Below are 24,123 nucleotides of genomic sequence, written 5' to 3' on the forward strand. Positions count from 1 at the left end.
TAATTATATTTATTTAATTAAATGTATTTAATTAATTATTGTATTTATTAATGCCAAATTATCAAGCTGGCAGAATACATAAACACATCAGCGCTATTTGGAAAGTCTTTCATGTTATTATTGAAGTATTATTTTTACCAAAACCTAAATGTTTGAATATCAGTGTTTAACCTTCATTCTTCATTCTTTCCATGAGTAAAATAATTAAAGAAGGAAATTAAAATGAAATGTTATGCATCTCTGTGTTTCTGTAGGTTTAAATTAAAAAAGAACCCAAACCATGGTAACTCTAAAATAATACTTTTAATGTGCCTTTTTTTGGACTAACTACCATTTTTGTTTTGGTTTATTTGCTGAACAGGACCATAATTGTGAATCTTATTTAACATTTGAATATGTATAATATAATTTGTGTGTGTGTGTGTGTGTGTGTGTGTGTGTGTGTAAATTCCTTTTAGTTTTATACCTTTCAAATGGAATATACTTGAAAAATCAAACCAGCTGACTTTCCCTTGATGTTGATAACTGGGTTAGAATTTTTTTATTTTATTTTATTTATTTATTTTTTTTATTTATTGTAGTCCGGGAGTCTTTAGTACCTCGTAGGATCCCTGCTCCGGAGCTTGTCGGGTGTGAGTCCCTACTGGTGAAGCTGGACCTCAAGGGTCAAGTGGGTTTGTTGCTTACGTACCTGCCTCCCAACTGCGTTGCAACAGCCCTCTCCTCGCTTCTCGAGTCAGTAGCCGAGCTGGCGGTTGAGTTCCCTAGACTTATGGTGCTGGGGGATTTCAACCTGCCTTCGCTCGGTGAACGCTCTGATGGAGCGCAGGAGTTCATGGCTTCCATGACAGCCATGGGCTTGACTCAGGTAATTCGAGGCCCAACCCACTCAGCGGGTCACACGCTCGACCTCGTATTCCTCTCGGAGCAGTGGAGTTATGATCTTGGTCTGAGGGGTAATGAGATCATACCCCTGTCGTGGTCAGACTACTGCCTACTGAGGCTAGACTTCCGGAGGCCAAACCCCCACCGTAGGGAGGAGGAACCGACCAGGTGGTTCCGCCCCAAGCGACTGATGGACCCTGTTAGGTTCCAGACGGAGCTTGGGGTTATTCCAGATACTCTCGCCCACAGTTCGGTGGAGACCCTTGTCGCTGCCTGGCACTTGGCAGCTTCTGGGTCTCTAAACCGGATTGCGCCACTACGGCCCCTCCGGGTCAGCGGCCCCCGGAGGCCTCCTTGGTTCACCGAGGAGCTCCGGGAGATAAAGCGCCGGAGGAGACGCCTAGAGCACCTGTGGAGATCAGACAGGTCCGAATTGAACCGGGCACTTGTAACAGCATGCACCAAGGAGTATACCCGAGCTTTAAGATCGGCAAAAAGAACATACATTGCCTCCTTGGTAGCGTCCGCCGAGTCCCGCCCAGCCGCCCTGTTTAGGATAACCCGCTCCCTCCTAAATAGGAGGGAGACGGGGGACCCCTTACAGGGTAAGGCTGAGGAGTATGTTCAGTTCTTGGCGGACAAAGTTGCCCGGTTTCGAGCGGACCTGGACTCCACTCTTGCAGAGCCAGCTGAGACACAAGGGAAAGACTTGGCAAACCATCTCTGGGTTGAGTTTCAGGAAGTTGCCTCTGGGGATGTGGACAAGGCTATGCGAGCTGTGAGTACCTCCACTTGTGTACTGGACCCGTGTCCCTCCTGGCTGGTTGCCAACAGCAGTGAGGTGACACGAGGCTGGATCCAAGCGGTTGTTGTTGCATCTCTTCGGGAGGGGCACTTCCCCACCGAGCTTAAGGCAGCGGTGGTGAGGCGCCTTCTGAAGAAACCGTCTTTGGATCCAGCTGTTCTTAATAACTACCATCCAGTCTCCAACCTTCCCTATGTGGGGAAGGTTGTTGAGAAAGTGGTTGCCCTCCAGCTTCAGCGTACCTTGGAGGAAGCAAACTATCTTGACCCCTTCCAGTCCGGCTTCAGACCAGGTTACAGCACAGAAACCGCTTTGGTCGCATTGACCGATGATCTCTGGAGAGCTAGGGATGGAGGCTTTGCGTCCATCCTAGTTCTCCTTGACCTCTCAGCGGCTTTCGATACCATCGACCATGGTATCCTTCTGCGACGACTGCGGGAGGTGGGAGTGGGCGGCACTGTTTTGCAGTGGTTCTCCTCCTACCTCTCGGACAGGTCGCAGTCGGTGTTGGTGGGTGGGCAGAGATCGTCCCCGAGGCCCCTAACATATGGGGTGCCACAGGGGTCGGTCTTGTCCCCCCTCCTATTTAACATATACATGAAACCGCTGGGCGAGATCATTCGGAGGCACGGGATAAAGTATCACCAATATGCGGACGATACACAACTGTATCTGTCCGCCCCGTGCCAACTCAATGAAGCGGTGGACGTGATGAACCAGGGTCTGGAAGCTGTTAAAGACTGGATGAGAGCAAACAAACTGGTGCTCAACCCAGACAAGACCGAGTGGCTGTTGTGTTTTCCTCCCAATAATTTGACTACCGTACCATCAATCAGGCTGGGGGGACAAAACTTATACCCCTCAGATAGGGTCCGCAACTTGGGAGTCCTCCTGGATCCACAGCTGAGTTTTGATCACCACCTATCAGCTGTGACCAGGGGGGCATTTGCCCAGGTTCGCCTGGTGCGCCAGTTGCGGCCCTACCTGAATCGGGAGGCTCTCACGACAGTCACTCGAGCCCTTGTGATCTCTAAGCTGGAATACTGCAATGTGCTCTACATGGGGCTGCCCTTGAAGAGCACCCGGAGACTTCAGCTAGTACAGAACGCGGCCGCGCGAGTGATTGTGGGCGCACCTCGGTTCGCCCACATAACACCTATCCTCCGCGAGCTGCGCTGGCTACCTGTAGATCTCCGGGTGCAATTCAAGGTCTTACTTACCACCCATAAAGCGCTCCATGGTAGTGGATCTGACTATCTGAGAGACCGCCTCCTGCCAATAACCTCCCTGCGTCCCATCAGATCGCATAGAGCGGGCCTCCTCCGTATTCCATCCGCCAGTCAGTGCCGACTGGCGACCACCCGGAGGAGAGCCTTCTCAGTTGCTGCTCCGACGCTATGGAACAATCTCCCCGTGGAGATCCGTACCCTGACCACAGTCCAGGCCTTCCGCACAGCCCTCAAGACCTGGCTAGCCCGTCAGGCCTGGGGATAATTTTTTTTTTTTTGCCCCTCCCGAATGCTGAGTGAATGTTGTGTTTTAGCATTTTTTTGTTATTTCACTTTTCTTTTTGTCGTATTTTGTCTTTCACTCCCCTTCCCTCATTATTGTAAGCCGCCCTGAGTCCCCTCAGGGAAAAGGGCGGCCTATAAATGTTAAATAAAAAAAAAATAAAAAAAAAATTAAGTGCTGATCCCAGGTTGCCTAGCCCCAAAATTTGGTTATTTGTACAGTCCAGATTGCTTCTGTGTGGTTCATTCTTATGTACTGAGTTCAGATTGATTACTTTGATTCTTACAGGGAGTCTTGCTGTGGGCTATGAAAAACAGAATGGCTTTTGCAAAGTGTTAACGTCAAGCAGAGTCATAATCAGGCAAAGACTAGAGTTTCACTCAGATCCAGTGAAGTGAACTGAAGTGGAACAGCTACTCATTAGGCTGATCTCACTTCCTCAGATGCCTGGCTTCTGCTCTGATTAAAGTTAATTGTGCTGATTATAAATAACAACTTATTGTTAGTAAGACAATTGTGCATCAATGAAACTGTGACTCTGGGAGATAATTTATTTAATTCCCTTCTTTCTAGAAACATTGTTGAGATAACTTTACTTTTCACTTTATCTGGTTTCATCTTACTGATGGTGGAAAGACTGAATTAAAATAGAATTTGAAATATAGGCTTGCCGATGTATTTGCCAAATCCAAACCTGCTGGACTTGAAGAAGTAGTTTCCTGACTTCATCCAAATTAGAATTAATCAAATAAAATGTCTGTGAATGAACTTTACAACCAGAAGGTAGCATCTGATAAGAACATGGTGTAACATTATTATGGGCTGATTTGGGACCTTTAAGTTCCACATTTCAAAGGAACTCCAAGCCCATCTATTTCTGTTGATAATAGCACTTTTTAAAAACAAGAATAATATTCTTTATTATGCTCATATATTGATTAATTTTCACACCAGACTATTTCAAACTCTATTCTATCATTTCAAATTCTATTCTATTATTTCAAGTTCTATTCTATTATTTCAAGTTCTATTCTATTATTTCAAGTTCTATTTTATTATTTCAAGTTCTATTCTATAATTTCAAATTCTGTTCATCAGGGTATTTCAACTTATATTAAAAATCATCAATATGCGGTTTTTGTTATTTGTCTCTTTCCCCTCCAGGTCGTCAGACAATTTCAGTTTGCCTTCTATTGTAAAATTCAGAATCCCTCCTGGCAATCATATACTGAATATACAAGGAAGTCCTTAGTGGTCTCTGAACTTGTTTGTTTTCTTTCAGATAGCCAAACTAGGTAACATCAGCAGTCCTAGTAAGGAATAGGTTTCTTTCTCATTTTATGCTTTAATAGCTGTCCTGTCTGTGTTGATAAGTGACTAGGCTAACAATCAAGAAGGAAACAATACCCCAGCCAAGGGTCTGCTAAATTATCTAACAACAAACAGCCCAACCAAAGCACCACAAGACCACACCCAACAACACTGACACAGCAAGCCACTGGAATATAAAATGAGAGCAAACACTACTCCCTACCAGTACTGATGATGTAACCTAGTTGGGTAATGGAATGGCTGCAAGAAAACAACCAAAATTCCAAGACCACTAAGGACCTTTAATTTTTAGCCTGAGCTATAAATAGTATCTTATATCAACATATGTACAAATAAAATATATTACCTGTTCCCCATATAAATATTTTTTTTTTAAAAAAAACTCTCTCCAAAAATAAAATAACATTTTGAACTAGAAAAAGTTTTTGGACGCATCAGATGTGGACATTTCTAAAGGAAGACTTTAGTCCATCTCTCCAAAGAAGCCCAATCTGACAAGACATTGTTTTCAAAGCATTTATGAAATAAAGGAGAGTAAAAGAATTCAAGAGAATTAAAATAAAATGCAAGATGCTTGCTGAAATAGCAAACTGTAATGATAGACAGGAGGAATACAGGGTTCTTTCTTTAACTTTTTTTTAAAAAAAATATTTTACTCTTCAGATATTTTATGAAGAAATAAATGCATACAGACTCCACCCCCTTTTTTTCTACTCATTGAATTATAAGCAATTCCAAAAGAGTCTGCTTACATAGCTTATTTCCAGCCTCGGCATAAGAGTTTGATCTTTGGGATAGCTTCATTTTGTATAATTTCATATTAGTATTACTGATATTTATTTGAACTTACTTCAGCTTCAGTCATTTTTATCAGAACAAGCGTTTGAACACACTTCTAGGATGGGTAGAAGCCATGATTCTTCCATTTTCATTTTTAAAACTTGGGATTTCATTTTAGAAATTAAAAAAGGAACATATTAATTATTCAGAAATTCAGAAAGTTGCAGAAGTTCCTTAGTTGGAACGCAGCAAGCAGATAAAATTGTTTTCAATTCTCTTCCTATTGCAGAAGCTGGGATTTCTTGAAATAGGAAGCCCAATCTTTCCCTAGATAATTGGCTGCAATATCAAATTGCAGTTATTGTTTGAAATGCATTTTCCCTAGCACTATGCTGATAATGTTTTGGTAACTTAAACCTGGGATATACGTCATATATTCTGGCTTAATAAAGAATAAGCCAAGGCAATGTAGCATCTGAACAATTTTGTTGTCCTTTTATAAGATGCAACACACTCAGCATCATGGGGAGAGGACCGGGGTTAAATGTGGATGATAGATATCAGCAGCATTCTAATGTTGTAGTGGAAATCACAGCAGGATGGTACAACATTGTATTCATCATTCTGATGAAAGCAGTGACTTCCCTTGAACACTGCTATCAGTTTCCTCAATTTATTCTCATAATTTAATTTGCAGTCTTAGAATAGAATAGAATAGAATAGAATAGAATAGAATAGAATTCTTTATTCACCAAGTGTGGTTCGACATGCAAGGAATTTGTCTCTGGTGCATAAGTTCTCAATGTACATACAAACAACACAATACATCATAGATCATAAACCATAAAATACAATCATAAATCACAAGATACAAAGAACATTTGATAATCATAATATACCAATAGGAGAAAATAGTAGGAAAGATGAGGGGTGAGAACGATGAGAAGATGAGAAAAATGAGAAGATGGCAAGGATAATAACACAATACAGACTACTGTATGGATTAGTATCTTTAGACATAAGACAGTGCTATGGGAGTTAGATTTTTAGCAGAGTGATGGCATGGGGGAAGAAACTTTGTGTCTATTTCTTTTGGCATGCAGTACCCTATAATGGTGCCCTGAGGAAAGAACTTGAAAGATTTTTTGTCCAGAGAGCCGAGGTGGCGCAGTGGTTAGAGTGCAGTACTGCAGGCCACTTCAGCTGACTGCTATCTGCAGTTTGGCGGTTCAAAGTCAAATCTCAATGTTGACTCAGCCTTCCATCTTCCGAGGTGGGTGAAATGAGGACCCAGACTGTGGGGGCAATACGCTGACTCTATAAACTGCTTAGAGAGGGCTGAAAGCCCCATGAAGAGGTATATAAGTCTAACTGCTATTGCTATTGCTAGAATGTGAGATGAGGGGTCTGTAGATATTTTCTAATAACCTTTGTAGTTCTTCTCTGAACCTGTAATGGGCGTAAGACTAAGTCCAAATCAGAAGTATAATTGGAGAAGGTGCCTCAGGCTTGATCCTACCTTAGTTCTCTTGAACTAAGAAAATGAATGTATGAAGAACAGTTGCAGCAAATGGGTATGACTAATCTAGAGAAAATAAGGTCTAGGAGTAACATAATAGCAGTATTCCAGTATTTGAGGGACTGCCACAAAGAAGGGGGGGGGTCAACTTATTTTCCAAAGCATCAGAAGGCAAGACAAGAAACAATGGATGGAAACTAATCAGGGAGAGAAGCAACCTAGCATTGAGAAACTTCCTAACAGTGAGGACAATTAACCAGTGGAACTGTTTTCTTTTAGAAGTTGTGGGTTTATCTCTATTAAATTTTATCTTATGATTATTATTTGGTTATATTTTGGATGTTTACGCCATCAGTAGAAATACCAAGGTAGGTATTCTTTCTGTGATCAACAAAATGAGTTATTCCATCCAAATATATAATCTAGCAATTTTATAAGCATGGCTGCAACTCTATCATCCAAATGCTTAATAAGACCATGAAAAGTCAGCAACAGATCATTCTTAGCACTCCATTCAATATACTTTATAATCTGAGCATTCCCATAGCTGGGATAGCCAATTTACTGTAGCATGACTTGTCTAAAAAAAGAAGAAGAATCAGACAGATATAACTCAGAACAAGGTAGCAAAGGCATTAGTCATGGTATATTCCTGCAGAATTTAATTTTGTTCCCAGGATTGGACTGCATAGTAGATAGTCCAATAAGATTTCATTTCATGTACAAACATTCATCATAACAATCTTGCTATTGTCATGTTCCCCCACCCCCTTTAGAATGTGTTATAGGCCATACCTGACTGATAAAGTTGTTTCAACATGTCTTGGGAAGAAATTGATAATAATTATACACAAAACTTCCATGTCTCGAGAATTAAGTCTATTGATTCAATAGGATTTCTTTTAGGAAATGTCAAGTGGCGAATGAAAAATCAATACATTGTGATCTCAAACATAATTTGCAATCTATAATTGAAAAGATTGTCAAATGATTTAAAAGGGAAGACAATGGTATTAAATGTTTATTTTTTATTTTAAATACATTCATCTATATACTATTAAAACTGTCATGTTCATAACATTTAACTGTGTGTGAAACACTGCATCATAGGACAATTTATGAACCAAGACACTTCACTATTTTACAGAAGGACCAAAATCTATGACCCATGTCTCCTCATAGAATCAAATTTGGGGAAGTTGTGGCTGCTTTAATGTTCCTGATGCTCCTGCAGTTGCATATGTTCCATGACAGTTTCCCAGCCAGAACAATCATTGTAGTCTTCCCTCCACCAACCCAGTAGCAGCCACTGAACTGCCTGCTGGGAAAGGAAGGGAAGGAGATTTCTAATGCTCCCTGCCAGATTTTCACACAGAAACTCAGTAGAGAAGCTATCAGGAAGTCAGAGGCACTTTTGAACCTCCTGATGTTTTGCCCATCCATGGTCATTTTATTTCTCTTTTTAGGAAAAAAAATCTCTGAAACGATGACCCACTAGGGCATAGATTGCCCTAGTTAGAAATAAAATGATACAATTGGGCAATCATATAAGACTAATATATTGAAACTATTTCTTGCTTGATGGGTTCTTTTGTTTTGTTTTGGAGGGGGTAGTCTGTTGTACAGTTTGAATCAAAAAGTGAAGTGTTGCTTTGTTAAGTGTCCAATCACACTTGAATGGTTTCTATTACATCTTTGCAAAGCTAAAATCAATAGCAGTAAATGACAAACACTTAACATATACTTTTAAAATGGGCTACCAATTTGGAAATAAATCTTTTTCTTCATGGTAGAGATTTTGAGATTAGAAGTCTGATATTGTTTCACTCATAAATAAAATATCTGTTTTTAGAAGGAACTCTAGTGTAACCACACAGCAAAAAATCACACAAATATTTCTGTTGATCCAAAGAACCTGAAACCCTTTTTGGTCCAGGAGAATGAGAAAGCCATGAAAATCACAGTCACTCCTTGCTGAAGTTCACAATGCTCAGCATTCTCAGCAAAAGAATAAGATCTTATTTAGGTTACTGTGGCCATAAGTTATTTCCATATAATGACTTTTTAAAAGATCTACATGCACACACATGCACACACACATAAATATATAGAATAATGTCCCATGTCAGACATTTCAGCTCCTTCTGGTTCTTAATCAGATGGAATCAGTGATTGTAGAATTCTATAAAAAACAGAGAAAAGTTAATTGTAGTGTTATTTCAGAATAAATCAATAAAGGGTACAGTTAGATTTCAATTAAACAAGCACTTACAAGTTCATTAAAAGGATTCTTTCATGTGGAGGAAAATATCTTGTTTATATTTAATCTGATAAATTAACTGGGAAGGTTAGACACTGGAGGGCACCAGATGGCTTCCTTAAAAGAGATGTTAGCAATTTGGGTGTAGGAGTTTGACTTAAATTATTTTATTCTGTAATGGAACCAAAAGGCGTTATTGAAGAGGAACAAACTCTACTGAAGAAACCCGAAACATATTTTAAGAAGGATTTAAAAATAACAACCCACAAAAAAGAACTGGAAATAATGGATCTACAAATGGAATTTGATGATAATTTAAAAACACAAAATGGATTTATTGGAGTTAATATATTGGGATTACAAAAAAACTTTGACCAAAATGAAAATAATTTTGAGAAGAGATAAAGAAAGGATATGAAAGCAGAACTTGTTTTGTGGGACTTATAGGTCACTGGAAGACAGAAGGGAAAAAAAAATTCAAAACTGGCTTATTTGATCATGATTAAAATAATGGGCTCTTATCTCTAGTGAAGCCTTTTTTTTGTTTTAAGTGGGACTGGATAGTTATTATTCATGATGATGTTTAATTGGGGTATCGGATATAATTTGTAATACTTACGTTGTAATACTTATATTGATTTTATATAAAAATGAGCTACTATACTTTAATTGTTATCTATAGATGTTGACATACATCTGATAATGTTTAATGGAAATTTTTAATTGGGACTGGGTGATGAATTTATTTTTGACTATTTGATGAGAAGGAATAGAATGAATTTCTTTAAATGGAAATGGAGATATAAATACTTAAACTGTTATTTCTGGTAACCCTTGCTGGATTTTTGCTGATTAATAAAAAGAGGTGAAGAGTTAGAGATGGTTTTATAGAAGATGGGATAAAGTATGGAATGAATAAATGTTTTGTTGAATTCTAATAAACTGTGATAAGTTATTATGCTATTATTATTATGTGGTTAATCTTTGGTAAGATTCACAACCTTTGGGGCTGGTTGGTAGCTCAACAGCTTGAGTCGTAACCAAGGACCTAGGAACTGTTAAGGTAAAATCGGAGGATATAAGCTGTTCCAAGTAGGGTGGTTTTTTTGTAGAATCAGAATGTTCAAGTCTGATAAATTTAAAATCTCCAAATAGCGAGGTAGCCCTTTAGGTATTGCTCCAAGGGCTCCAATTACAATTGGGACAACACATGATTTCTTTTTCCACAGTCGCTCAACTTCAATTTGCAAGTCCCGGTACTTTGTGATTTTTTTTCTTGCTGTTTATCTTCAATTTGTGCATCTTCAGGTATTGCAATATCAATGAACCATACTTTTTTTTTCTTTTCAACTATTGTTATGTCAGGTGTGTTGTGGGCCAAGTGCCTGTCAGTCTGAATTCTGAAGTCCCGCAAGATCTTGACTTTCTCATTCTCTAAAACCTTCTGAACCTGATGTTCCCAGTGGTTTTTGCTGTACTTAAATCTAAACTTTTGGCACAATTTCCAGTGAATGATCTTAGCAATGTGGTCATGGCATTGTAGCTAGTCAGTTTGTGAAATTTTGCTGCACCCACTGATCAAGTGGTCGACTGTCTCGTCTTTCTCATTACAGAGGCGACATTTGCTGTTGGTGGTAACATGTTGAATTTTTGCCTTCATGTAGTTTGTGGCTAAGGCTTGTTCTTGAGCTGCCAAAATAAAGTCTTCTGTTTCTTTTTTCAATGCTCCTGATCTTAACCAGTTCCAAGTTAGCTTTTGGTCAGCTTTGCCTTCAATACTTTTCAAGTATGGGCTATGTATAGCTTTGTTTTTCCAATTTTCATTTCGCTTCTCAATTACTTCTTTCTTATATTCAACTTTTGACTTAGTTGTCTTTAAAAGGCCTCCTTTATTTACTTCCTTAATCATTGGTTCTTCACTTTTCTGGATGTAATCATTCAAGCTGTGTTTTTCTTCTTCCACAGTCTGTTTTACTTGTAGGAGACCTCGACCACTCTCTGCTCTTGGTAGATATAATTGGTCAACGTCACATTTAGGGTGTAAAGCATGATTCATTGTCATAAGCTTCCTTGCTTTTCTGTCCAAATTGTCCAACTCCATCTGGGTCCAGCAATTATTCCCACAGAGTATTGGATCACAGATATAGCCCAGGTATTTATGGCTTTTCTGATGTTTCCTATTATTATTATTATTATTATTGTACAATTGTATCACAGCGGCCAGTTGTTTCACCGGATTTGGCATTGGTTACTAGTCGGGCCCCACCCAGGGGCCTAGGACGTCATAACGTATTTTTGTAATATGCGTGCAGATCCAAGCAGTGCGGCTTTTTGCATTTGACTGATGGTGATTTTGTCAATTTTTAACTGTTTTAAATGTAATTCCAGTGCTTTGGGAATAGCACCCAGTGTGCCAATTACCACTGGAATTACCACTGCTGGTTTGTGCCATAGTCGTTGAATTTCGATTTTTAAGTCCTGGTATTTAGCGATTTTTTCCATGTTCCTTCTCGGCGACCCTGCTATCACCTGGTATTGCGATGTCTATGATTGTGACCTTATTTTTCTCAACCAGTGTGATGTCTGGTGTATTATGCACCAGTATTTTGTCCGTTTGTATACGGAAATCCCATAAGATCTTGACCATCTGATTTTCGGTGACTTTTTCAGGCTGATATTCCCACCAGTTTGTTGCTGTTTCAATATTATAATTTTTGCACAAATTCCAATGGATCATTTGTGCTACTGAATTGTGCCGCAATTTATAATCAGTCTGCACGATTTTTTTACAGCAGCTGGGTATGTGATGAACAGTTTCATCAGCTTCTTTGCAAAGTCTGCATTTGGCATCATCAGAGGATTTTTCGATTTTGGCCTTAATGGCATTTGTGCGGATAGCTTGTTCTTGCGCAGCCAGGATTAGTGACTCTGTTTCTTTCTTTAATGTACCTGTTGTTAACCATAGCCAAGTTTGTTCACTGTCCACTTTATCTTTTATTTTTTCCAGAAATTGGCCATGCAGTGCTTTGTTATGCCAACTCTCCATTCTTGATTTTATCACATCTTTTCTGTATTCTTGTTTCATCTGTTGGGCCTTCAGTAGTTTTTTGTTCTTTACTTCGATTAATAGATGTTCTTGACTTTCTTTTAAATAATCTGCCAGTGCATGTTTTTCTTCTTCAACTGTTTGTTTCACTTGTAATAATCCTCTGCCACCTGATTTTCGGGGCAGGTAGAGTCTATCAGTATCACCACGTGGATGTAAACTGTAGTGCATTGTCATTAGTTTCCTGGTTTTTCGGTCCAAAATGTCCAAATCAGCTTGTGTCCAGTTAACTATACCAACTGTGTATCTTATAACTGGTATTGCCCAGGTATTTATGGCCTTGATTGTATTTCCACCATTCAATTTAGATTTCAAAATTTTCTTAACTCTGTTGGTGTACTCTCGCCTGACAATAGTTTTTACTTCTCCATGCTTGATGTTATCCAACTGCAGAATGCCTAAGTATTTGTAGGCTTCATTTTCTTTGCATTTAATTGGTTGGCCATTGGGCATTTCAATTCCCTCACATGCAGTGATTTTGCCCCTTTTTTATGGATACAGCGGCACATTTTTCCATGCCAAACTGCATTGAAATATCGGTGCTGAATACTCGGACTGTGTTTGTCAATGATTGGATTTCTATTTCTGACTTTCCATAGAGTTTCAAATCATCCATATATAGTAAATGTGAATTTTTTTCAGCTTCTTTGGCTGTTTGGTAGCCTAATTTCATTTTTTTTTTAAGATTACTGATAGTGAGATGATGAAGAGAAGAGGTGAAAGTGAATCACCCTGGAAAATTCCTCGCTTGATATTAACCATTCCGTAGATCTCATTCCCTACTGCCAACTCAGTTCTCCATTGTTTCATTGCCTTTTCTGTAAAGGATGTAATATTTTTGCTAATGCCAGTTGTTTCTAAGCATTTTATGATCCAACTATGCGGCAGTGAGTCAAATGCCTTTTTGTAATCAATCCAGACCATATTCAAGTTTGTTTTTCTGTTCTTACAATTTTCTAATATCATTTTATCAATTAGGAGCTGATCTTTTGTGCCCCTGCTCCTTCTTTTGTTGCCTTTTTGCTCTAGTCTAATTATTATTATTATTATTATTATTATTATTATTATTATTATTATTATTATTATTATTATTATTATTATTATTGTACAATTGTATCACAGCGGCCAGTTGTTTCGCTGGATTTGGCATTGGTTACTAGTCGGGCCCCACCCAGGGGCCTAGGACGTCGTAACGTATTTTCGTAATATACGTGCAGATCCAAGCAGTGCAGCTTTTTGCATTTGACTGATGGTGATTTTGTCAATTTTTAACTGTTTTAAATGTAATTCCAGTGCTTTTGGAATAGCACCCAGTGTGCCAATTACCACTGGAATTACCACTGCTGGTTTGTGCCATAGTCGTTGAATTTTGATTTTTAAGTCCTGGTATCTTGCGATTTTTTCATGTTCCTTCTCGGCGACCCTGCTATCACCTGGTATTGCGATGTCTATGATTGTGACCTTATTTTTCTCAACCAGTGTGATGTCTGGTGTATTATGCGCCAGTATTTTGTCGGTTTGTATACGGAAATCCCACACGATCTTGACCATCTGATTTTCTGTGACTTTTTCAGGCTGATGTTCCCACCAGTTTGTTGCTGTTTTAATATTATAATTTTTGCACAAATTCCAATGGATCATTTGTGCTACTGAATTGTGCCGCAATTTATAATCAGTCTGCGTGATTTTTTTACAGCAGCTGAGTATGTGATCAACAGTTTCATCAGCTTCTTTGCAAAGTCTGCATTTGGCATCATCAGAGGATTTTTCGATTTTGGCCTTAATGGCATTTGTGCGGATAGCTTGTTCTTGCGCAGCCAGGATTAGTGACTCTGTTTCTTTCTTTAATGTACCTGTTTTTAACCATAACCAAGTTTGTTCCCTGTCCACTTTATCTTTTATTTTTTCCAGAAATTGACCATGCAGTGCTTTGTTCTGCCAACTCTCCATTCTTGATTTTATCACATCTTTTCTGTATTCTTGTTTTGTCTGTTGGGCCTTCAGTAGATTTTTGTTCTTTACTTCGATTAATAGATGTTCTTGACTTTCTTTTAAATAATCAGCCAGTGCATGTTTTTCCTCTTCAACTGTTTGCTTCACTTGTAATAATCCTCTGCCACCTGATTTTCGGGGCAGATATAGTCTATCAGTATCACCATGTGGATGTAAACTGTAGTGCATTGTCATTAGTTTCCTGGTTTTTCGGTCCAAAAGGTCCAAATCAGCTTGTGTCCAGTTAACTATGCCAGCTGTGTATCTTATAACTGGTATTGCCCAGGTATTTATGGCCTTGATTGTATTTCCACCATTCAATTTAGATTTCAAAATTTTCCTAACTCTGTTGGTGTTGTTGTTGTTGTTATTATTATTATTATTATTATTATTATTATTATTATTATTATTGTTTCTGAAATTTTGTAAGCATCTTGCTGAACAATATTTTTGTCCTTGTGATGGTGGTAGTGGAGGATCTCTTTCATTTTGTAATTGTAATGAGATTAGAGCCAAATTATTAATTGTCAAATATATGCTATGCATTATCATCTATCATTACAACTATAAGCTCAGAGCTTTTGAAGTCTAAATTCTGTTCTGTCAGGGTAATGATGATTTAGTAGCTGACCAGCTGCTGTAATGCTGTAATGTTGCAATGATGATGCAATGGTAGGAACGAATCAGCAGGGTTATTCAATTGTTATCACTTTAAGAGACAGTTTTAAAAAAGAGGCCCTGTGAGGATGTCTCTCTTTCTCTCCGTGTGTGCTTCTGTGCTATAATTGATGATTGATTGCCTGACTTTGCCTAGTACATGTATGTATATATTCCTTGTAGATTAACCACTATTAAAAAGACAAACTCCTTACTGCTTCTGGGTTGTCTAAAAATAATCACACTGTGCACACTCTGACATGTTCCAACTATGTATCTCAAGCTGTAAATGAGTCTTGATCTAATCTAGTTTTGTGAAAGTCTAATTATACTATTTCTGATGTAATGTTTCTTTTCCTGTAGTTCCTTTTTCTGTAGTTTTCACAGCTGCTTCCATATTCAGAAAAAAAAATCACCACAGTAAACCTAGCACAAATAGGGTGTTGTTTTTCTACAAAAGTGCAAAGCAAATTAAATGTTGGTTCAATACATGACTTAATATAGTGTTACTATAGCTAGCAAAGTTGTCCCATATGGCCAATACCTTTCCATAATATTTATTTTGAAATCAGATCTTTTCAGTCCAAATTTCCCTCATTACTATTGTTTTCCTGTTTTATTACTTTGAGTTCAACTTGCAGAAAGATAATAGCCTATTCTTTGTGCTTGGAATAGCCTATTGTAATTGTTCCTTGCCATGATTTCATGTTCACAGTTTTATCTAGTTTCCTTCTCATTATTTCTTCTTTTATAGCTAAGAAGTGCAATTTTAATATGAAAATGAAAATAAGGAGAATTACTGCAATTAAAATCTCACACACCCCTAAGAAAACGGGAACAAAAATTGATATTAAGGAACAATTAAATAAAACTATTCAAAGGGCAATTAATTATCTATTTATACTGCCCTGCTCAATAAGAAGCAATAATGAAAAGGAACAGAATGCAAGAATACTGCAATTTTCAATATTCTCTCTATCCTTATTTAATGGAAACTGCAACAAGCCTATAGCTAGATAGTGTCACTAAATACAGGGATAAAGGGAGCTTCTTCTGTATGCTAATACATGAAAAGGCTACTTTTAAAATACTGAACATTTATTGGAGATCTGTTATGTTTTCTTTAATGTGTAACTGTGATCTAATTAATTTATTCAATTTGTATTGCCTCCCATTTCACATATGTGACTCAGTGGGGTTTAGAACAATTAAGAATAACATAAAGAGTAATAATACAACAAACATACAAGCAGGTGAAGATTATTATTAAAAATTCAAACATAATCACAATGAACAGGTAAGTATGAGTGTTAGATCAGGGGAACAGATGAAGCAGACTCAGGCTTCAGTAACAAACAGCTCTTTATTCAGTGACAACTATATACAATCCAGCAAAGACTCTATAGGGAGCTGTCAGACCCTTCGACCAATCAGATTTGAATAATGTGCCCGCTGGAACAGAGGACCTTGGTGGAAACTACTAGACTGAATGTCAGTATATAACACTCCTCCCCTCTTAGTTGGGTTCGTCCAGCTTGTGATGTAGTCACGCAGGTAAGCAGACTTTCTGGTGGCTCGCCCAGAACTGCGCAGTTCATTTGGTGCTGGATCTTTGGTCAGGTCGGACGGACCTGTTGTCTCTTCGGCTTCACCTGGTGGAAGCTCCTGGAACATCTATGCAGTAGATGTCATCTTTGCTGTCTGAGGTTTCTGGCTTTGTAGTCTCATTATGAAGGCCATTGTTTTTCTGTGTGCTCTTTGGGCTGCTTTGTCTCTGTAGGGTTTCCATCGACTTGGTCAAGGATTCGGTAGCCCTGGCTTCATTCAGGGTGATCTGGAGAGTGAGGTTGGTTGTGGTGAGCAACCTCCTCTGTAAACTAATGTTCTGAACACCACAAATAATGCGATCTAGCAAGAGTTCATCTAAGTCTCGGAACTCGCAGTAGGCTGAGCCTTCCGAAGTGCTGCAACATATTGGTTGATTGTTTCCCCTTCCTTCTGGTTGCAGAGGTTGAATTCGTGCCTCCAAATGTATTTAGATGGTCTGGGAGCGTAGTGTGTCCACAGCATCTGTTACAGAACCGACCAAGTGACCAAATGAAGTGGCATTGCTTTGAACAAATCTTTAGCCGTCTCTAATACCTCTGGTCCACAGTAGTTCAGGAACATTGATTTTTTATGGTCTTCGGACAGGCGCAGGATGTCATTAGCTTCCGGGAAGCATTTGAACCTCATCATGTAGGAGTTCCAGTGCTCGGTGGCTGGGTCATATGGAGCTGGTGGGGCATGCATAGTCATCTTGTCTTGGCAAGCAGATTTGAATTTGCCTCTTTAAGATGACTGCTTGATGGCACGCTTCGCTCCGGGCTCGATTGACTTGCTGGATTATTTCTGCTCTAGCCAGTGTTAGATCGGGTGAATGGTTGAGGCAGATTCAGGCTTCAGTAACAAACTGTTCTTTATTCAGTGACAACTACGTACAATCCATCAAAGACTCTGTCTGGTAGCAGCCCTTTTATAGGGACCTTCAACCAATCAGATTTGAATACTGTTCCCGCTGGAACAGAGGACCTTGGTGGAAACTACTATACTGAATGTCAGTATGTAATAAAGAATAATACTTCATATTCAGTTTAACTATTGAAAAGGATCGCCGTCCTAGCTGTCAAAACAACCAATATAATCTTGAGTTGCATCAACAGTGCTCCAATGTTTATATTACAGAAAAAGTTCTTCGCTACACACAACTTCTGAACCCGACAAGGTCTTGGATTGGCATTCTCATTAATAAACTAATCATGGATAAGGGAGCAAGAACTTCAAAATGTCCTCAACACACATTCCTGGAAGGGGAAGCTGGGCACTCTGAAGCATTTTATTCCACCAGAAATCAATGCCAACAGAATACCCAGCCCTCACTTTCTTACATGCTACCATGCATACACACATTCAAATACCAAAGAACAAAGACTGTCTCCCATCTCCCTACCACTAGCAGGAGGAGGATTCCCCTCATTCATCCACCACAATTTCTAAAACTTATTGTCTTGTCATTTACCCAGTCCTGCTTTCTCTGTCTTTAAAAAGTCTCTTTCAAAAATATATTGTTTATTTGTTGTTGTCTGGCTGAAATATAATTGGATTTATCAGTCCGTCTTTATCTTATATCTGAAAAACTGAAACAGTTCAGTTGTTTTTGTGTTTCCTCACATCACAGCTTATGGGAAGCTTTTTTTGTTCTTTATTTTTAAGTGAACTTCAATCTTATATTGGCTTGAACTGTGTTGGTTTCCCATCAAATCTTAATATGAATCTTGGCCTCTTAAACTCTTCAGTTCAAATCAAATTATATCTGATTTTTACAAGCCTAACTTTGGATCAACTTTACACAATATTGTAGTTTTCCCCAAGCTGATGTCTTCTTGATGCAATGAATTACAACTCTCACAATCCTCGGTAAGAATTGCCAAACAGGGTCGTGTTGTAGACTATTCACCTGGAAATGACAGCTTGAGAAAGGAGAATGTAATAACACTAACTACTGCATAATTATATGGCTTGTTTGAAGAACACTAGTAATCAGGATAAGAATAACTGAGAATAAAGCTCCTAGGCTGGTAAATACAGGATTCAAGGATTCAAAGGAAATATATGTAGCCAAATAGTTAAAAGTCCCCATCATCTTAAAAGTAATACAATGTTGCATTTTAAATATAAGTTTGACTTCTGGAATCAATGCTCTGTGTGGGAAGGGGGATAAGTGATGTGTGAGAGAGAAAAGCAGATCATTGGGAATCCACGCCACACAAAAAATAATCTTTGTGAGTAGCAGTTACAGCACAGAATGTATTTTTTTTAAAAAAAAAAACTTCAAAACATAAAGATATATGCTCATAAGAGGCATTTCATGTAAATTATTCCACTTTCAGTCAAAGTGCCAAGGTTGGCTGCATTCCAGTCACTTTGAAGTGAAGCCTGGCTAAATAGACACTGAAAAGATCTGTGTTTATATATTAAAAATGTTAAGAGGAATATGAATGGCAAGTTAAGAAGTAGCACAGTGGAAGGTTTGCTTAGCAATACACTGTGAATGAGAGGTTAAAAATCAACTTCAGTAACCACCTAATTCAATTACATTCCTTGGAACTATAAATATCTTGGATATCATTTTCTCCCATTTTATGTTAGTGGGCAGCAGAATAATTTGTTTTCCCTAACCCATTGAAATGGCAAAGAAGGGTGCATTCATCAAATGTCTCTCATTCCAAGATACTTTCAGCATTCCTTTCCCCTGTTAAAGTTGCTCTGCCTTTGCAGTGCCTTACTCATTTATGCTTGTTTGTCAGCAGCTGCACATTACTGGCAGTTATAAAATATAAAGAAATTTGTCAAATAAAATATTTTTTCCACCATGGCACAAAGGAACTTGGGCAGCGCAATTTAGTAAACTGTAAGCTAATATGTGGTATGATATATTGGAATTTAATCTGCAGCAGATGGTTCATTTGGCTTTTTCTCCCCCACTGTGAGGAGATCATTCGTAACAATTTTTATGCACCGCCTGCTATTGTAAAAGGCTTGATATGAGTACTGACAATCTGAATGATTCACAAAGCTGAGTTACATTCACCTACCTATTGTGGGCAGTTTGAGGGAAAAACTAAAATGGAAGACCTCACAAAAGCTGTTATGGAAGTGCAGTAAGGTGTGAGCATCTATAAGAACAGATTGTCCTTGGCATACAACCAATTATTTAACCACCGTTCGAAGTTACAATAGCCTCAGAAAGATAAAGCTGTTCCAGGTATTGCAAAATGTTGTGCCACCTTGCCCCATTGCCACATGATTACAATCTTGGTACTTGATAATCTTTTTACATTTAACAACTGGTTGCCAAGCACTCATAATCCTATGGTTGCATTTGCCATCTTCTTTGCTGGTTTTCCCAGAAAGTCAATGGGGAAGCCAGCAGAGAAGTTTGCAAGCTGTTTCTGCCTGCTGAGAAGACTCCCTGCCATCTCTTGGGGCTGGCTGAAAGATTTGCCTACTGAGGGGAGCTGAAGCCCTTTGGCATGGTGGAGAAATGGAGCTCAGATTTCAATGATCCCAATTTTGTACTTGCAGCCTCTTGGAGCAGTTCCCTTCTACACAAAGAAACTCCAAACTCCTCCAGCAGAATGCAGAAATGGAGCTCAGATTCCAAAGTGCAATGAAAAGAAATATAAAACCCTACCTGAAATGTCAGGTCAGTGCAGAAAAGTGGAGGGTTAGATTAATGACTAACTAGCAAGTACCGGTAAGTCTCTTCATATCTAATGGTTTTTATTATCTAGTTTCATTTGTCCACCATTGAAACTATTGATAAGATCCCATTATATGTTAGCATAAATTATAACTATATATAGTCTTCCTGGGTTTACCTAATACTAAACTAAATTAATTAGTAGGTTTGTTTGTTTGTTTCTCTATGGCGTCCAATTATGTCTCTATTTACAATTTCCAAGCCTTTAAATCAAGTACTTTGTTTTCCACTTTTTCTTTTGTGGGTAGATTTGAATTGACCAGATCTTTATTCATTACTGAGGCTTAGCCAGGCCTATTTCAACCAGTCTCTCAACTATGAAATGTGGAGAAAGCCTTTCTCTCTATTGCCTTTGGCATGATGGGGCTTCAGGTTCTTGTCTTATGTAACCACAATACCTTTAAAATATGAAACATCTGCATGAGCTTCTATGAGAAAGAATTATTTCTTACAATGGCTTATTTCCTTAGATGTCTGAAGTCCTTTTTATTTCTCCATGGCTTCTAAAAAACTAAGTTGCATTGTTAACTTTATAAACTACCTGAGAGGGTCAGTGTGTGCTTCTGCACATCTGTCTTATAATTATTTCTTCTTTCCTCAATCTCAGGCAAATTGGAAAAAAGCTATACATGCAGAATCTTTAAGGAGATTCTCCTACTCACTTCAGCACTAATTTGTGCATGTTTCAGTTTTCCACAGTTCTAAATCAGTTTGGATTTCTATCCTTTATTGGTTGTCATTTCTCTGACAACTCAACCATTTTGTGAAATTCTTACGGAGGCAAAAAGTTATGTTCTTGACAATGTGTTTTATACCTCAAGCTCTTCATATACTGTACAATATGTCAAAATATGTATTTTAATAGTTGTAGTGAGTGTTGGACCTTGAAGTGTTAAGCAGCAATTTGACAAGCTGAAAGTTTATTAAAGCAAGTTGGTGTATGACCAAAAAGTTAATTTAAGCTATTCTGTAGGTACATTCTTCCGGTGACTGTATGCATACCAGTTTCCACTGAATATCTTTTTTTGGAAAACATGAAAAGGAGCTCAACTAGATGCTGAAATTCTGTAGAAACACTGTTGGAAATCAGTGGTACAGCCTAAAATGCCCTATGAGATGACACACATACTGTATATTCATTGATGTTGGATGGAGATGATAGGTAGGTAGGTAGGTAGGTAGGTAGGTAGGTAGGTAGGTAGGTAGGTAGGTAGCAGAGATGGGTTCCTACCAGTTCACACCTATTCGGTAGAACCGGTTTGTCAAATCTACCGAACTGGTTAGAAAAAGTTCCACCAGTGGACCCAGAAAACAGGCCACACCTACAGAAGAGGTTCCAAAAATTGGAACACATGCACACATACACAGAGAGAGAGAATAAACAAGGGGTTTGAAGTTGAAAAGACAGGAAAAAGCAACACTTGCCCCCCCCTTGAGGTAACAAGCAAACTTAAAGAACAGAGAACTCTACTTTTGGCTAAACATGTTAACTGGAGTAAAACACATAAAGTAACTAAGGAAAAATAACCCAGTGGTGTTTTGTTTCATTTACCTTAAAAGCTGATCATCAGTCTTTAGAACAATATAAAGTTAAAAATTACAGTGTATATTGTGGAAAAAGAACCTTTTAGAGATGAAGCAGAGATTTGGTATGTTAGATGATAAAGTGGTAGAAATAATATTGATTAGTTCATATGAGACAAGGATTACATGGCTTAAACCTTGTAGTATACAATGCGCTGCAGATGATAAATTAATACTGAAAGAAAATAAAGATGCTGAAAGGCACTATTTGTAATATCTATTTTATAGAAATGATAATTTTATAACACTGACCAAGGTTAGTCTGCTGCAGTCTTATATCAGCATTTATTCTGAGAGCATTTCTTTTAAACTGCAGTTGGAATATATGTTTGAAATATTATTGTAAGATGTTATGACTATGTTGCATTGAATTCTCCAATTATGTCCTGAAAAAATGTCCTTTAATAAGGATAATATTTTTTTTGAAGTACCTCCACAAATGGTCCAGAATTATTTGGCAAAGTTTGTTTGTCAACAAAGCAAAAATCTGTATATCTTTGTATGAGTGTGTTTCTATACATCTTTGCTTGTTATTCATCCCTGCCTTGGTGTAAATATGTATTTCGGTTTAGAGGCTGCAAAGTTTATTATAGGATCATCTGAAATTAAAAAAAAAGTATTAGTCTTTTTGTTACTAACATTTTTTATATTTTATAGAGATAGCTGGGGAAAAAATTGGTTTTCCAGGATTGGAAGAGAATTCCTGTATTCTATTTTCAATGTTTATCTGCAAGCCCACTGCAAGCCCACTAATATTAATATTACTAATGATGTTTCAAATATAAAAACAATTTCATAGTTTGTGATATATTATACATACATGTATAATTTTCCTTGATATAAAAATAAAAATAATCCAACCTAGCTAGAAACTTAAATTTAGAAAATAGAAAGCTTCAATGGTTTTAATTTACAGTATAATTTTATGACTTTAATTCAGTGAAACCTGGATTTAAAACAATATGTGTCAATGAAATAAATTAAAAAGCTTAATCTATATATAAGTTCCTATATTTCACTCTCTCCCCATGAGTATAATATATAGAGGGATTTCCATAGTAGTTTATGTATCTTTGATATCTACTTGAACCTCCTAAAGGGATATATGGCCATACTAATGAGAAAACATCATAATTTGTCTTATTTCAGAGGTTACTAGTCAGTCCTGATTAGTACTTGGGAGATTGCCTGGGATTACCAAATACAGTAAGACTAGAGCCACTTTAGTGTAGCAGTTAAGAGGAAATTTTGTTCTGGAAATGAGGAAATTTTGAGTTTTAGTCCTGACTTAGGCATTGAAATATCAGCTGTGTGACTTTGGACCAGCCACACTCTCTCAGCCCAACTCCCCTCACAGGGTTGTTGTTGTGGGGAAAAGTAGGAGGAAGAAGGAGTATTGATATGTTTGCTATCTTGAGTTGAATGTCAAAAATATGGGATGAAAACAATTTACACCCCAAGCAAGTGTCATTAAGTTTCTTAGAAACACTTGCTTCAGAGACTTTCGGAGGGGTCAAAAAGAAATTGTGTCTTTTGTTTATTTTCTGTATTAAATGAGATCTATCAGAGCAAAGTCTACTTTTATGTTCCTGTCACAGACTTTTCTTTTTGGTTTGAAAGCTGAGGCAGAAATATTCATGAACATCCATTGTTGCAACCATGTTCTTTAATCTCAAAAAAACAAGTTCTAAATTGCAACAGATCCTTATAGAAAAGAGATTTCTTCTTAGCCAAAGTTAATACCTTTGATGTTACCAAATAGTAAAACCAACTAAATAGTAAAAACAACCTATTTATTATGGCTTTACTGGTTACGGTTCACCTCATGAGGTACACATTAGGCTAAAATGGCAAATGAATATTGAATATAGAAGGTTATAGGGAAATTAACTGCAGATGAATCAAACATTCCAAGATACTTGTAGAAATGTAAGGCACCATGAATCATTATTAGCTTCAAATGTTTGTTCTCTGCTTCACCTAAAACCAGTGAACTGGATTATGTGCTTTTAATTACATCGTATTACTAATCAGATTTAATTATCAATTGTCAGGAAAAAATCAAAATGTGGTATAAAAATAAAAGATAGTACAAATTAATATTCATTGCAGTTTTCATCTACATTATTATCCATGGCACCTAAAGTAGTTAAGAATTATCTTCAAAGACTTTAAAGCATACTTTTTTACAATTAGTGTCTTCTTTCAGTTCAGTGGCAATATCTGCTAATTTCCACAAGCCCACAGATTTTTTTTTTTTAAAGGAAAGAAAATAGTTATTCAACTTAACTTTTCTGTATTTTTAAGTCAGGAGTGGCTGTTCTAGACTAGTATCTAGACATATTGAGAACAGGTTGAAGAATATAATGCAAGGCTAAACTTGAAATAA

This window comes from Thamnophis sirtalis, unplaced genomic scaffold, assembly GCF_051295495.1.
Source record: "Thamnophis sirtalis isolate CommonGarterSnake01/CBP01778 unplaced genomic scaffold, rThaSir2_p1.2 scaffold_1, whole genome shotgun sequence".
NCBI lineage: Eukaryota > Metazoa > Chordata > Lepidosauria > Squamata > Natricidae > Thamnophis > Thamnophis sirtalis.